Source organism: Xyrauchen texanus, chromosome 13, assembly GCF_025860055.1.
Source record: "Xyrauchen texanus isolate HMW12.3.18 chromosome 13, RBS_HiC_50CHRs, whole genome shotgun sequence".
NCBI classification, from domain to species: Eukaryota; Metazoa; Chordata; class Actinopteri; order Cypriniformes; family Catostomidae; genus Xyrauchen; species Xyrauchen texanus.
Genome location: NC_068288.1, coordinates 44835759 through 44849075, shown reverse-complemented (window position 1 = coordinate 44849075; position 13317 = coordinate 44835759). Strand labels below are relative to the sequence as shown.

Below are 13317 nucleotides of genomic sequence, written 5' to 3'. Positions count from 1 at the left end.
AATTAATTCGATTAAAAATTTGTATCGATTGACAGCCCTAATATATATATAGAGAGAGAGTTAGTCTTTAGCATAGTATAATTGTATAATTGGCTCCATTAATAAAATATATACATTTATTTATTTACCAATTGAGGATATCCCAAAAAGCGTAGCTAAGTAAACACACACACACACACACACACACACACACACACACACACACACACAGACAGACACAGCAGGGATGGACCCATTGTGATGCAGCTCGACACGCGCGTGAGGAGGAGGAACCTCAGGTCGCTCATTTATTTCACGTTTTTTCACATTAGTGCGCACTTCAGTGCGCCACACACACAGGGAGCGAGCACATACAAACGCTACAGCTGACAGCGAATGTTCTCGCGCGCTCACGGGCTACTTTCAAATTTCAAAAACATAATTTAAAGTTAAACGTTCTTTGTCGGGATGCGTCATTGTTACTGTATCCGTTTGTCGGCGCTTTGATCAGCACCGAGCCCGAGATACGTCCACTTAACGGCTGTCCTGCTCACTTTAACATCAGCACAGAGGATGGAGCGGCAACTTTTCTGAACACAACCCTGATTTTTATTTGTCTCGGCTTTAGATATGGTAAGTGCATACTTGTTTTTTTAGTCATTGGCTTGTCAGGCTATTGATATTGTATCAATGTGAGAAAATACAACAGAAAGCTATATCCGATATTTATATTATATTACAGACTTATAATATCTCGAGGATATTATAAATATTTGAATATCAAGGACACAAAAACCGCTCATCAGTGCGGTCATTTAGGCTACTATTAATAAACATGTAAATATTTGAGGTTATATGTTTAAAGACTTACATGTTTATATAGAAGACCATATCAAATATTAAGATTTCGTGTTTTTAGTAGGCCCTATAGTTTGTGACGGTGTCTTCTGAATCTAAGAATAGGCCTACTAATGTAATAATTATAATTATAACTATAATTATTCATAATCTAGACAGATTGCAGAATATTTAAATAAAGAAAATGAAAGTATGCAAACAAATTGTATTTGCATCACCTACACAATAACCCTTTTTATAGGTGATGTTTCTAAATGGTTCTTTGGAGATAAAACATTTATTAATGTTTCATGATTGGTTCTTAAAATCTGTGAATCGAGTTCTGGGTTCTTTAAAGCAGCAACACATAGATGGTTTCTGAAAACTGTAGAAGAAAAGTTGTTTTTTATTTTATTTGACTTTTTTAATTTAAAAATGTCTTCCTTTGAAAAAGGCTTTAAACGCCTTTTTGGTTCTTATTTGAATTTTTCTTTTAAAAAAGAAATGTTTGCGCAGACGATCACCTACACTGACAAAATAATTCAAAAGTGAAGATTTGCACGCTTCGTGCTCTAGAATAGGTTACTGTTCTTAAATAGACATTTATATTTATATTTTAGATATATTTCTCACAACACTTTATACAAATAGAATTTAAGGTACAACAATTTGATTACACTACAATTAGATTTAATTTAAATACTTGAATCACATTGAAGATTTTAGTGTAACTTTGTATTTAGTGTATTACTGAAAAGATTTTTAAGTTAAATGCTAAAATCTTTAAATAGAATATTGAATATAAAAACAGAATATTGTATTATTTTTTGTATACATCTTATTAAACACACAATGCAGAACACTCACTCACACACACACACACACACTCACAATGCAGAACACACACACTCACAATGCAGAACACACACACACACACACTCACTCACACACACACACACACTCACAATGCAGCACACACACACACACACACACACTCACAATGCAGAACACACACACACACACACACTCACAATGCAGAACACACACACACACACACACTCACTCACACACACACACACACTCACAATGCAGAACACACACACACACACACACTCACAATGCAGAACACACACACACACACACACTCACTCACACACACACACACACTCACTCACAATGCAGAACACACACACACACACACTCACTCACAATGCAGAACACACACACACACACTCACAATGCAGAACACACACACACACACACTCTCGCTCACAATGCAGAACACACACACATACACACACACAATGCGGAACACACACATACACACACTCACAATGCAGAACATACACACACACACACACACACTCACAATGCAGAACACACACACACACACACACACACAATGCAGAACACACACATACACACACACACACACACACACTCACAATGCAGAACACACACAATGCAGAACACACACATACACACACACACACACTCACAATGCAGAACACACACACACACACACTCACAATGCAGAACACACACACACACACACACTCACAATGCAGAACACACACACAATGCAGAACACACACACACACACACACACACTCACAATGCAGAACACACACACAATGCAGAACACACATACACACACTCACAATGCAGAACACACACAATGCAGAACACACACACACACACACACACACACACACACACAATATATATATATGTAATATTTGTATTCACACTAATTATGTTAAATTAGCTCAGTGTGACTACACAAGGATGATTCCTTAAAGTTGTTCCTTTCTTAAATGAGTTGAATTTAGAATCATATCTACCTTCAAAATTGATTTAATCCAAAATGGTTCTTTTAATTCACTTTTTTTTTTTTTTTTACTCTCTTACTTTCACAAACATGGTTCTTTATTAAACCTAAAAACAAATCTATGCACTCACGTGGACAGTTTTCTTTGTTTTCTGTCTGTTTGAAACAAATCGATGCAGTATTTCATGAGCTAGGCAATTACTCTGAAATCACTGAGGCGAAATCAGGAAGCTAATATGGTAATTTTAGAGTGCCTTGCCAAGCGTTTTTCAAAGAGAAGCATTCATCGTCTGCGAGATCCTCTCACAACCCCCGTCTCAATGCGTTCACTGCTTTATTTTACAAGACCTCGGGTCACTATTGCACAATGTCAAACTATTAACTTCATGAATTGGACATTGAAATGCAAAAACTATAACATTTCTTGCACTTTCTTGCATGTGCAATATTTTTAACCACTATCATGACTTATCCTTCTTAGGTATTGCTGACATCATACACTATTGCTTTTTAAGACCTATACGATTAATTTTAAGTGTCTGGAACCGATTCCTTTTATTATTGTTTTATTTCTGTCTTAAGAGGAACTAAATGAATCACTAATATCTGAACAAGAACAGCCTGCTTTTTGAGACTAGCATAGTGCAGATTCAACAAAAGAATGAATTTAACCTGCTTTATTGGCGCTACAGACGTGTCTAAAGTGTTTTTTGGCACTTAAGAAGACTTTGCATAATTTGTCTTCCACAATGTGAGTTCATCCGATACTGATAAGCGTTTTAAGTGAAAGTCTATTTCTAATTGACTCATGTATTGTGGCAACTTTCCAGTCTGTTTCCCTTTAACACCGATACACTTGATAGTATTTCTCATTTACTTTGTTAATCTCTATATATTTCAAAACATCTGGTTTTGCATAATGCAACTGCTTTTGCCTTTGTTATCTATTAAGCTTCTAAATCAAATCTATGAACCCCCAACTCTCATTCTGATTCTTTGTTCTTTCAAAGATATAATTGGAAAAATGTTAGAAGCACACCAAGGCTTGCGTGCACGGGACCAAGTTTGATTTAACACCCTCGCTCTCTGTCTATAATAACACCAGGTCCCATTTTGAGCCGTTCTTCCTTCTCGTAGACCCCTCTTCCTGACATGGTTCTGATTACTAACCCTAATAAATAGTGAATAAGCTGCACAATTCCAGCCGAAGAGCCAGAGAAAGGGTTTAGTTCCCCATCCTGAGCAGCCCACCACCCCTCCTAAAAAAACACAAATTAATTCCTAAAGCCCTCTGAAGCCAAAAGTTTGTGGAATGATAAATATTTTCATAGGAAGCACAGCTCTTCCTGAGTTTATCTGCACTCGTTTCATTACGGACCGGTCGGCGCTAACCCCTCCGTTTTAGGGTGAGGCTGAAGGCCTTGAACTCGGGTTCTGCTTTGAATAGTCAACCGATCCTGTGCTTCCAGACACCAGATGGAAGATAACCTCAGTCGTAATGAGCAAAATATTTAGCCAGTGCCCATAGAGGTAGTCCCAGAGTCTCCGGAGGCTTGCGCAAGTGAATGCGATTGGTAGCGTTGAGTTAACACTTTGCCACATCATCAGACATTTTACAAATTGTATTTATTTAGGGATTTGAACATAATTCTAACCCTTAGTATAACCGCTTGAAAGGTAACGTCTCCTGTACTGTTTGCACCACAGATATGAATTATATGTCAAAAAATGCTTGTTGAGGAGAGGTGTGATATTACTTTTCTAAGAGATCATACTTATGTTTAATGTTTTCATACTTATGTTTAATGTTTTCATACTTATGTTTAATGTTTTCATACTTATGTTTAATGTTTTCATACTTATGTTTAATGTTTTGCCTGGTAGATGATACAATGTTTGAAAATAATGTAGACTACCAGTACATTGAAGGTGTCTTTTTACTTGGCATACTAAGCAACCACCTAGCAACCACACAAGAGTACCCTAGTAACCACATAGCAATGCACAAAAAAAAACAAAACAATGAGAACGCCTTAGCAAACATGTGGCAACGCACTTACAACCACCCTCAACGGCCTAGCATTATGGTGGCAAATTTTGCATTTGCAACCAGCACACTTATTGTATATAGAATAATTAAAGGGTCAGAGATTAAGGGGGGGCTTGGGGCGAAAATGTGGGGAAAATGCCCCTGCAATGAATTCTTCTGTTTTTAGTTGCAACATCTAATACAGTTCTTTATATTCTATTATAGTCCAATGCATAATGAAGTTCCAAATGTAAATTCCAGTGGAGCTTGTCCATCTACGCCTGCCAATCATATCCCAAGGATATAGTTTAAGCGGCTGCTCACATTGCCCCGTAATGGAAATGTTAATTTCCGACACTGCTTCAGAACATTCGGAAAATGTATTATTAGATGTTCTTGATGTTTAGAAAGGTTTTTATGATGGTTCATACAGTTCAGAAAATTTATAATAAACATGTAGTTTGTCGATTCTTCCAAATCTCTTCACAGTTTTCCTGTCCAACAACTGGGTGGTGCTATGGAGTGGTGGTGGTGGTGTAGTGGGCTAAAGCACATAACTGTTAATCAGAAGGTCACTGGTTCGATCCCCACAGGCACCACCATTGTGTCCTTGAGCAAGGCCCTTAACTCCAGGTTGCTCCAGGGGATTGTCTTTGTAATAAGTGCACTGTAAGTCACTTTGGATAAAAGCGTCTGCCAAATGCATAAATGTAAATGATGATTCTGATTGCCACGGGACTGTTTTCTGGTTCCGGTCTCAATAGACTATTGACCCAGAAGGAGAACAACAACCATTTTAAGTGTTAGTTGGAGTAAAAATTCGTTTAGGTTTAACTTGCACAGTTTTTGGCTGTCATAACAACTCAATGTTAATGATATCAACTAGGGATGTCCCAATACTGATACTGGTATTGGGTCCGATACTGCACACACATTTACTGGTGCTTATACCCGAAAAATGCTCCGATACCAAAAACCGATACAATCTGATGGACAAATGTCATTCCGTAAACATTCAGCGCACAAATTAAAATGTAACTGCAAAACCTGTGATTTAATGAGATAAATATAATTTGCAGTTCAAATGTGAGCGCTTGTGAATGTGTGGAGACAGTGTTGTGCTGACGTCAGCTGCTGTTAAAGCTCCTCCAAGGATCATACAGGGAAAACACTGTCATGAGCATCATGCGCTCTGTTTGTAGCAGATAACAGTAAAAAGAGAGCAAATTCATGCTGTTGTGCGAGCCACATACAGAGTGCATACTTATTTAAAGAAATAGCAGCCTTTTGCGGTTTAATGATCATGTTGAGTCACATAGCGACCGGCTTTTCTGGAGTGGGCTTATTGGTCAAAACAACAAAGAAACTCTTCAAAATAAAAGCTCCTTCAAAATTAAAGGTATATTTATAGGGAAAAAGTATGACAGAAATAAATCACTAGTGTAAAGTTATGTTATGTTCACTGTAATAGTACTATTACTACTACTACTGATAATAATAATAATAATAATAATAAATCAGTTGTGTGCAGCACTTTATTTGACAAAATATACCTCCAATGTTGTATTTTGGATTGTGCTGTGAGGTTCTGTATATAAGCACTTAATTTGATAAAAAAACAATACAATTTGAATATTTTCATTTGATTAAAGTTTTAAATCATTCATTTATTTAAACATTTTGATGATAAAATTGAAATAAACTGTTGATTTGAAGTCGGACATGGCATCGGCGAGTACCAAAAATGATGGTGGCTCAGGCGGTAGAGCGGGTCGGCCGCTAATCGCAGGGTTGGCGGTTCAATTCCTGGCCCACATGACTCCACATGCATCCTTGGGCAAGACACTGAACTCCAAATTGCTCCCAATGGCAGGCTAGTGCCTTGCATGGCAGCTCTGCCGTCATTGGTGTGTGTTTGAATGGGTGAATGATTCACAGCGTAAAGCGCTTTGAAAACCGCTAAGGTTAAGATCCATTCCACAACTATGCAGCTACAACATGGGCCTCCATCTTGATTGTTTTGCATTGAATAGATCACATGACTGCGTCATATGACTACAAATACTTCATTGTTTTCCGATGCCTCCATTTTCCCTATCCACACTGCAATGAGAAGACATCGTTTTCAAATGTATTCTGCTTTCCCTGTCAAAAACCTTGGATCAGTGTTGACAGATTTGAAAATAAAGGAATTGTGGCCCAACTGCAGTGAACTACACTTTCCATAAACCCCTCACTTTAATCAAACTGTGCTTCATGTAGCTGTACAGTCCTGAAACCCTAACAGTCTTTGATTACAACCAAACGTCCTACATTAAGATGATGGTGAAGTAAAAACTAAGGTTGTGGTCTATTTTGACATTTTCAGGTGGTTTGAGTCCATCTGTACTTTTAAAGCACTGACAGTTAACATCATATTTTGCATTGGAGGTAGAAGCTTTCTCTGTTCACAGCTGTTTACTGCAGATATAAACTAGATGTTTAAGTGGAGCTTGTCTGTGCAAAACTTGCAACCAAGATGCTAGGGACTTGTGGGTAGCTGCCAAGGCGATGTGGTTGCTAAGGTGTTCTAAGTTATTAGCTTGTTGTTGCTATGCAGTTGGTAGCGTGTTCTGGGTGGTTGCTTTTAATTGCTTACTGGCCCAAGACAAAATAACCCATCCACAAGTCTCTAGATATGGCTCGAGTAATGTTAGTCCAGTGGATTTTATGCCATTTTTATCATCCGCCAGGCAAAAATCATAAGTCTGATAACTTTGAAAAGTAATAGCACATCTCTTTTCATCAAGCCGCATGATTTGATCATGCATGATGAGATGATTTTGGTATGTCTGTAGCACAAACAGTGCAGAATGAGTTACCCTACTTAACCCTAAGTAAAAGCATGCCTTTGCAAACACCACTAACACACACACACACAAACACACATCATGGACTTTATTTTTATATATACAATAGTATTTTATTTTTTTACTGGTGAAAGAAATAGATAAGTGGTGATCAAAGCCAAAATATTAAATGTCATAGATCAATATTTACAGAGTAATCCATTATGGGGTTAAAAGGGGTTCAAAATGACGAAAAAATATTTTTACACAGAGATAGGTAGGCCTATTACTAAAATAAGTTGACTTCAGCATACCTTTTTGCATTATATGCCAATGGTGTCCATTGCTTTTCCAAAGCTGAAGAGCCTCCTGAAGTTTTAAATATGTCTTAATATCCTTTATATTCTTGCTCAGAACAAACCTTCCTTGTATCTTCATAGTTTATGTCCTAGATGGATACATCCCAGAGTTATGGGACTCTTATGGTGGCTTTATGCATAATTGTTAAATGCTACACATTTTCAGTGGTTTACATTCTTTAAATCGTCACTGAACTCTTGTCTGATTTCGAAAAAACCCTGTGTTGAAAATAATGTGAATATTGATCCATGTAATATTTGGGTTTTCATCATTACTTATGTGAAGCTTTGTTTGGGGGAATAAAAATGTCAGCTGGGACAGTCTCTTAAATTTGGTTGATTCGATATGCAATTACCCCACAGTATAATTAATTTTATATCAAAGTAATGGTACAGTATATAACGCAATGTATCTATTTTTTACTGGTCATGAACTCTAACCCCAACATTTAGGTTATTAATTGAATAACCATTTAGTATTGTCTATATTTGTTTACAGTAATGATGTGAATTAAAAGGTAATTCATCTCATCTGATTATTTTCTCTTATTTGGAACTATTTGGAAACAAACCAAATAATAAGATTATTCATAACAAACCTCATGTATAGAAAGTGAAGCAGTACTGCCCACTGATAGCCGTGCAAACAATCAAACATGGTATAGCATAGCAAAATACATTTACCGTCCCACTGTCCAGCCCTAATGTGAAGAACAGTAACAGTGTAGATGAACTGAACTTAACACCGCAGTCCTGCCAGCAAATAACTCATCATATCAGAACACGAATGAGGGCAACAGTTAAATATTCATGTAAAAAATTATGAGAATTATCTTTATTCTCGATTTCCCAAGGTGGTGACTGAAAAAGTTGGATCGTATACAATCTAAACAAATTAGTTCTCTAGAATAAGCATTCATGTTCTTCCTCTCTGTCGCTCGGGCGAGTTTACACATGCTAACTTCCCCGAGGGCAAATAAGCAGGAAATTTCTCAACAGGTTTCTTTGTAAAAGCCATATATCATTCACTGACTATCCTCAACCATATAGGCCACGAGTGTTGGCAATAGCAACTGAACGTGTCTAAAGGTTAAAAGTTTAGAACTGAAAAAAATATTTAAAATAAACATTGCTTTTGAATCCTCCCCGTCTCACGTTGGTCGAACAAACTGATAGTGCTGCCGTAAACATTTGTTGAGCCACTGTTGCTGTGTCAGGTTGGACGGGTCGCACAAAACAAAGTTTTAATAGCGCCAAAGGGACACAGTGTTGTCGAGGAAATCAACCTTGAATGACTTACTTATTTTGTCTGCGTAGTATGCTTGGATTGGAGAAAGTATTTTAACACTGATTAAGTTACACACTTCAACTTCCTGATGTTTGCATAGACTATTACGCCATATCAAGAGATAGGCCGTAAAGGCTCTTTTGACTTGGGCCGTGAAAAAACAACCAGAACAGTTAGTTTTTGTCCTCGAATCTGATTGGACAAGAGATGTTCCATGAGCACTGATGGTCTGACACTATCAGCACTTGGATGCTTCACTGTGTGTGTACCAATCCTAAATTGGATGAATTATTGGATAAATCCGGATAAATCTGAATTATTGGATGAATCCATAATGGTGGTGGCGTAGTGGGATAAAGCACTAAACTGTTAATCAGAAGGTTGTTGGTTCGATCCCCACAACCACCACCATTGTGTCCTTGAGCAAGGCACTTAACTCCAGGTTGCTCCTGCGGGATTGTTCTTGTAATAAGGGCTCTGTAAGTCGCTTTGGATAAATGCGTCTGCCAAATGCATAAATGTAAATTAAAGTGTAAGAGCAGTGCATATGTGTTAAGAGCTAATGTAGGCTATGTGTCTCTTTTACATCCATGTTCTTTTTACATTACATATGCATATTTTTGTGTGTAATATGAGCAGTTGGTGAATCCATTAGTCAGTGTTTACATAGAACAGCTCTTCGTGATCGCTTGTATTACTACTACACTACTAAAGCTGGGAAATAGCTTTAAATGAACAACTTCAGTATTAAGGTTCATTGCAGCTGAAAGACACAACAGATCTCTTACCGGAGTTTCCACATTGGATACGTACTGTTTAAAATGGCAGAGTACATTGCGGTTTCTATAGGTAATGACCTTTGTGCACCAGCTACTACGAAATAGGGAGATATACCCCCGCTTGGATGGCTATTTTTCCACTGAGAAATCTGATCTTCAGAAAGCTGACAGCATCTCTGCTTGGGAATGCAACAGGTGATCGCACATGCTCCATATATCTCTCTCTCTTTCTCTCTCTCTCTCTCAAACTCACACACACATCCATCCTTGTTAATAACTTGCCGTGATGCTATTTCTGAAGGGTCATTTTTGAATTACTAATGGAGGCTTGGACGCATCATATGTAACGACAGATTATGGTCCGTTGCGTAATAAAGTAGTTTCAAGCACAAATGCGTTTTTATGACCTAACACAGTTTTTCCTAATTTTTTAAAATGTACTTGTTCATTGAACTGTTGTATATAAGCAATATCACACTCGCAATCGTGCTATATGTCCCTAAATCAGCACTGCTGTGATTACCTTCGACACTCGACCTGCGGCCGATTCACAGCAGTGCTGATGTAGGGCCATATCACACTCTTGCTACTGTGATATTGATACAATATATATATATATATATATATATATATATATATATATATATATATATATATAAACATTAAAATGCACACAGTTTCAAAAGTATAACCAAAAGATACAAACATTATTCATGTTAACATGATTTTAGTGTGTAAAATGCCTTGCTTACCTTATCCGTGTTACGTTCTATTCAATATATGACTTTGTTGCCATGACGATGACACTAAAATCATGTAGAACGGTATTTATTGCATTAAACCATGTATAATTTTTACTCCTTGTGGCTCTTCTTTTTTATAAATACTTTTCTGTATTTTACCATTAATGGACTGGCTAAAATGTTATCTCTTTCTTAATACTCAAGGATGAATTGAAATTACTTTCAACAGTATGCCACAAATGCTGTCGATTGAGCTTGTATTGAACCCAGAACATTCCTTACTACATGATTACCTTCAGCATATAAACTATTTTTGATTGATTACAATTTGTTTTTACATATTATATTGTAATATAAAAGTACTTATACTGTGAAACAGTAGTTTTGTCAAATCACTCATACCCCCCACTTCGTGCAGGACAGATGTGTTACCTGGGAACTGAGTGCCGTCTGACCGATCACCTCACCCCTTGTCCCTCATAAGATGGCTTCTGGGAGGTCCACCAGCTGTCCCCGTCCCTGACCCGTGTTTCGGGGCACCGCTCCGGGGGTGAAGGGTCCAGTAGACCTGGAGGGTGGGTGCTGTAGAGGTGGGGGATGGGTAGGACCTAGAAATTGGGAGCTGATGGAGCGAATGTCTGAATGCAGGGGTCGATTTCACATAAGTCGGGGGTTTTGGGTGGGAGAGTTCCAAACAAGCTGGCATGAAAGGTGGCTTTCTCCTCTCTGAAGCTGTCATGTGAAAAGTTGAGCCCACCATGGCGGGTGGTTTGTGTTACACATAAACATGGTGGCTAGCAATGTGTGCTTTTTAATAACAGCAGCCAATAAATTAAAAGCCTTCGGAATGGAAAACTGATAGCTTGAAGTTAGTCCGATTTTTCCACCCAGTGTTTTGCATGTGCTTACCCATTTTACACATTTCATTGTTCAATTTTCTCCTGGCAAGTATTCTAACTGGAGACCAAGAATCATAGTTCATGCTTAAGAGCAAATCAGAACTTGGATAAATAAATATATATATATATATATATATATATATATATATATATATATATATATATATATATATATGGACTATTTTTAGCAATATCACACTAGCAATAGTGCGATATGGCCCTATATCAGCACTGGTGAGATTTGGCCGCAGGTCGAGTGCCGTAGGTAATTACAACAGTGCTGATATAGGTCCATATAGCATGATTGCGAGTGTGATATTGCTTATATACAACAGTTCATTGAACAAATACATTTAAAATAATAAGGAAAAACAGAGTATGATCATAAAAAACGCATTACACTAGTCCACTAGAGCAGCCGGGAAAAAAAGCCTGAACTTGGTGTGTTGGGCATGGATGCTGCGGTTAATGGCGTGAAGCCTCCTCATGTGCTATGTTTCCGTGGCAACGCGTTCAACAAGCCACGTGTTAAGATGCGTGGATTGACTATCTCAGACGCGGAGGCAGCTGGGATTCACTACGCCACCACAAGGACTTAAAAACTCATTGGAATTTGGGCATCCCAAATTGGGTGAAAAGGGGGGAAACAAATGGCTTTTGTTCAAAATATTTTTCAATCTTAAAATGAGTGAAAATGCAAGACAATACTAAGAGAGTACTACTATTATAAAGTAGTATAAATTCTTTACAATTTAAATAATATATAATTTTTTTAATGTTACGATAATGAGAATGTTATAATGACTGGCTTTATGTTAATGAGAATTGGGTAGTAAATTGTGCATAACTGTCATGAAAATAATGTTGCAATGTAAAAAACTTTAATGAATGGCCTTAAAATAGGCTTCATTTTATAAATGGAAAGTATAATCTTATTGGAGTAAAATCTGTGTAAAGTATAATTTGGAGTAAAATAGGACGGGGCATTTCTTGTGGAATCCATCAAGTTTAACCCCTAAGAAAATATGCAGCTTGCGTTGTGTGGCACAGTAGAAATTTGAGCTTGGTTTCTTAGCTGGACACCGCCTACAGACACTGAGCGACGGTGGCGGTGTACGTACCTTTATTGAAAAAAGACGCCATTTCGTCCGACGGATGAGTCCGGTGTGCGACCCCCTTAAACGTAATAATGTTAATAGTAAAATCACTGTTTTGTTCCACAGAAGAAAGAAAAACTTACCAGATTTGTAGCGTTGAGCGTTGCTTAACCCTGAACCCAAACTTAACCTAACCATCAAGTCTACCTCCTTACCCAAACACTTTTCATTTAATTGAATAAAAATTTGTGGGTGTCTTTAATAGTGTATTATGCTAAAATTATCAGGGCTCCCATGTTGTGCTGTGCTGTAGAATTGATTAAATCCCTGGACACTGAGGTAAGTGCAGCCACATCTCAAGGGGACATTACTAGGCTGTTACCCCCCCCCCCCCATCTCTCCATTAGCAGGCTAAAGAGTGGACGCGTGTGGCCGGACGGCTTTATTTATGAGACTTTGGGTTCAAAGGCTGCAGACAAGCTCTGGCCCCAAAGGCAAGCAGCCGTAGAAAAGCTTTGTGGAGGAGTGTTTAGTTTGTGTGTGTGTGCGCGCATCTGACGCCGTGCTAGTTTCAAATAAAAAACACAGTTTAGCGCATCAGTTGAAATACTGCCAAGACAAGCACTGTAGCAAACTGTAATAAACCAA

General features: G+C 37.8%; 1 protein-coding gene across 2 annotated transcripts in view; it reads left to right on the top strand.

The window, feature by feature from the left end:
- Positions 1 to 318: 318 nt before the first annotated feature.
- The window catches only part of LOC127653916 (eyes absent homolog 2-like), a 55115-nt gene continuing 42116 nt past the window's right edge, over positions 319 to 13317 (top strand). For both annotated transcript variants that reach the window (XM_052140771.1, XM_052140770.1), the window contains exon 1: positions 319 to 612. The gene's annotated coding sequence lies outside the window, so the exon portion shown is untranslated. The remainder of the gene's footprint in view (positions 613 to 13317) is intronic.